Below are 4,516 nucleotides of genomic sequence, written 5' to 3'. Positions count from 1 at the left end.
TCATGAGCAGACACGCCACGCTGTGGGCAGATAGGCTGCACTGTGGTGTATATAAGCAGTGCGGATATTGGGCTCGACCCTTTCTTCCTATGGATGGAGACAAATAAACGTTGCTGCAGAAGGAACCTAGTGTCTGCGTGTCTTCTTCCCAGCGAGACGACTGCGCGGGCTACATCCAAGCAAACAAGGTTCCTAGAGGCCCATTGGGTATTGCCAGTAAGCTTTCCTTCCCAGAAATTCCCTTCAAAAGATATTTAATCTCAAGCCCACCCTGAGAAGTAGGGTATGTTTTTATGCATCAACTTTTTGCCATTACAATAAATGTCTCAGAACCATGAGAAAAACTGAAAATCAGTTTGTTTTGGCACACTAAGTTTCCATATAAAATACACCATGTATAACATACATTTTAAAATAAAATTCTTCCATTTGCAGAAGGTAATTTTAATGAAGAGTCTCATAAATCATTGACGTTCTGAGAATAGGTGGCTACTGTGTCCTCATCTCTAAATTGGACATCAATATCATCTTCTCCAAGGTCCAGGAATAGGGCCCCAAAAGATTTCAAGAGCCTGAAGATAGGGAAGAAAAATTTACAAAACTCTGTCTTTAGAATATGGCATGTCCTTTAAAATCACGGACCCACTGCAGCTGTGGTTACATACATACAATCTATGTGTGTGTGTGTGTGTGTATTTGTGTCTCAGTCTCTCTCAACACACAAACACACATATATACACACACACACAAATTCACATAACACACATGTAAGTAGAAGAGGGAGGATTAGTTGGGAAAGAAGCAAGTGTCTACTGGAGTGGGAGAAGGAGGGAGAGGGAACATTAAGGGCATGAATATGAACAAAACACATTGACTACATGTATAAAAGTTACAGAAATAAGCAAAAACATCAGCAAAACAAGAAAAGAAAAGGAAGGAGGGGGAGGGGAAGTGTCTAGAGAGGAGAGGAGAAGAGGGGAAAGGAGAGAAAGGGAGAAGAGAGGAGAAGAGGGGAGGGGAGGGTAAAGGAGGGGAAGAGACAGGAGGGGGAAGGAGGGGCGAGGTGCAGTGAGGCGGGGCAATTCTCCTGAAATGAGCAACTTTTCCAAGCCTACTTAGACACTTGCATACTATACTTAACAAAATCCATCATCTTCAAAAACTCTACATTCAAATCCAGAAATTGTAATGTGATTTTTCCTGAGAAATTAGTTCTTTATTTTTTGAAATAATAAAATTATTTATTCAGAATACATAGTAAGTGTCTGCAGAGTTTCAGATGCCCTTTGGAGAAATTTTTAATTAGAAAGGACTGTAAATATACAAACAAGAGCAAACTGAAACACTAAATACAGATTATAATTAATGCAATGAAGGAAATAAACACATTTTATTTAAAAATAATGTTGACACAAATGGATTTTAATTGGGGCAGTTGGGATGTTATTTTAGTGGGAACCTGATGTCTATGAGCATATTTTTAGTGCTTGCAACCAAGGAACAGAATAAACAGTGGGAATAAAGCAAGTACTTAACAATTCAGGAACTACTTTTGTTTTTATGCCTTTTGTTTGTTTTTCATTGAGATTTTTTTATTACATATTACATATTTTCTTTATTTACATTTCAAATGATATCTCCTCTCTTGGTTACCCCTCTGTAAACAAAAACAATAAAAACAAACAAACAAAAGCCTGTTTCCTCTCCCTCCCCCTGCTCAACGACCCACCCTCTCCCACTTTCTGGCCCTGGCATTCCCCTACACTGGGGAATAGATCCTCCCCAGGGCCAAGGGGCTCTCCTTCACAGGACCAATTAGGCCATCCTCTGCTATATATATGCTGCTGGAGTCATGAGTCTCACCATGTGTACTTTTTGGTTGGAGTTTTAGTCCCTGGGAGCTCTGAGGGCACTAGTTAGTTCATATTGTTGTTTGTCCTAAAGGGCTGCAAACCTTTCAGCTCCTTGGGTCCTTTTCTCTAGGTCCTTCACTGGGGACCCTATGCTCAGTCCAATGCACCAACATGTAATAAGGACACATACTCCACTATGTTCATAGCAGCCTTATTTATAATAGACAGAAACTGGAAATAACCCAAATATCCCTCAACAGAGGAATGGATACAGAAAATGTGGTACATCTACACAATGGAGTACTACTCAGTTATTAAAAACAATGAATTTATGAAGTTCTTAGGGAAATGGATGGATCTGGAGAATATCATCCTGAGTGAGTTAACCCAATCACAAAAGAACACACATGGTATGCACTCTCTGATAAGTGGATATTATAATGCCCAGAAGCTCAGAATACCCAAAATAGAATCCACAAACCACAATAAACTCAAGAAGAAGGATAATCAAAGTGTGGATGCTTTGTTCCTTCTTAGAAGGGGGAATAAAATATCCATGGAAAAAGTTACAGAGACAAAGTGTGGATCAGAGACTGAAAGAAGGACAATCAAGAGACTGCTCCAACTGGGAATCCTTTCCATATTCAATCATCAAACCCAGATACTATTGTGGATATCAGTTAGTGCTGGATGACAGGAGCCTGAGATAGCTGTCTCCTGAGAGTCTCTGAGAGTTCCTGAATAATACAGAAATAGAGAAATTATTTCTTAATAAAAATTTCCACATATTTTATAAATATATCAATAACATATATTACTTGTGCAAGGAAATGAGTCACATAATCATATTGTATATCAATCACTCTGACCACATTCACAATCCAAATTATTCTCCTGTCTCTATTCTTCCAAAATAGTTCCCTCTTTAAGTATATATGTATGTATAAATATGTATATATATATGCATATGTGATATATGTATATGTCGATATCATATGAATATGCTTGTGTTTGTGTTGCAATAGTTGTTTTAGGGTATGCCATCATACAGCCTACAATTATTCCTATTAATATTAAAATAATTATTCCCCTTGATCTTTACTTTGATATAATCTCTGATAATTAATTGCCTTTCAGCAAACACTAAAATGTAATGGAAAGTAAGATCAACTAATCTCTCTTAACATTAAATGTCTACCTACATTCCTTAGTATGTTGGTTCTTTTACATGTTTCCCTAATATTAGTTGTTAGTACAGATGTTTAAAAAAAGCAATGTGATGGGAATCTCTAGCATCCGTAAGTATATGACTTACATTTGTATGGATAACTAGGTATTGTAAAGTTGGACAAGGCTGTAAAATATCTGCAATAAATGAGGGTAGAAGATGTAACAAGCAACAAAGAGCAAAGGGAATTTTTACTTCAAGGAAATTATAAAAGCTCACTAATTAGGGGTGAAACATTGGTCTAAATAAAAACAGAACTCCTAAATTTACATGAGAAAATGTACCTTTAGACTACGTTACATTAAAAAAAAAACTTGAATACTTCATGTGAAAATAGCCAGCAAATTTTAGTCAGACAATTTAATATTTATTTATTTAGTAGTTAGTTAGATAGTTATTAAGAGACAAGGTTTTTCTGTGTAACCCTGGCTGTCCTGGAACTCACACTGCATACCAGGCTGGTCTCAAACTCAGAGATCTACCTGTCTCCTAGTGCTGAGATCAAACATGAGTGCTACCACCACCCACAACATAAGTTTCTTAAAATATAGTATTATCTTTATTGACACATAACTATTATACAAGCTTATTTGGTATACTTTGTGTTGTTTCAATAAACTTAAATACAATCCAGGCAGTGGTGGCACACACCTTTAATCCCAGCACTTGGGAGGCAGAGAAAGGCAGTTTTCTGAGTTCAAGGCCAGCCTGGTCTACAGAGTGAGTTCCAGGACAGCCAGGGCTATACAAAGAAACTCTGTCTCAAAAACAAACAAACAAAAAAAGGAAAAAAGAAAGTAAAAAAACATAAATACATGCAGAATCACAATAAACAAAGCATAGGCAGATGATATTCATCCTGCCAACTTTTTTTATTTTGTGGTGAAAACATTGACAACACAGAAAATCCTCTCTTTCAATTATGTTGAAATGTATAATACAGTGTTTTAACTTTATGCATGTTACTTGGCAATGGTACATGAGGATGGGTTCCTTCTAGGTGGATTCAATACAACAGTTGACAAAACTTCTTACCATATTTTCCTTCTACTTTTCCTACAGAAGAGTAACAATCTTCGGATTCAATACAACAGTTGACAAAACTTCTTACCATATTTTCCTTCGACTTTTCCTACAGAGGAGTAACAATCTTCTATCTTCCTCTATGAAATCAGCTTTTCTAAGTGCCTGATATGACTGAGTACTTAAGGATTTATCTTTCTATGTCTAGCTAATTTCACATAGTTTTTTTTAGGACTATCCTCTTTTAAAAATCTAATGGTGATATCTCATTCTTCTAGGTGATTAAATAAAATTTGTATATCTCAAAATAGTGCAAATCTCCAAAGTTTACTCAGATAAAACAACTTGGGAGAAATATCAATAAAATTGAAATTGAGGTTTGGAGAATGAAGATTATCACACCTTCACTGAC

The sequence above is a fragment of the Mastomys coucha genome, unplaced genomic scaffold, assembly GCF_008632895.1.
Source record: "Mastomys coucha isolate ucsf_1 unplaced genomic scaffold, UCSF_Mcou_1 pScaffold5, whole genome shotgun sequence".
Lineage (NCBI taxonomy): Eukaryota > Metazoa > Chordata > Mammalia > Rodentia > Muridae > Mastomys > Mastomys coucha.
Note: the sequence above shows the minus strand (reverse complement) of the source record.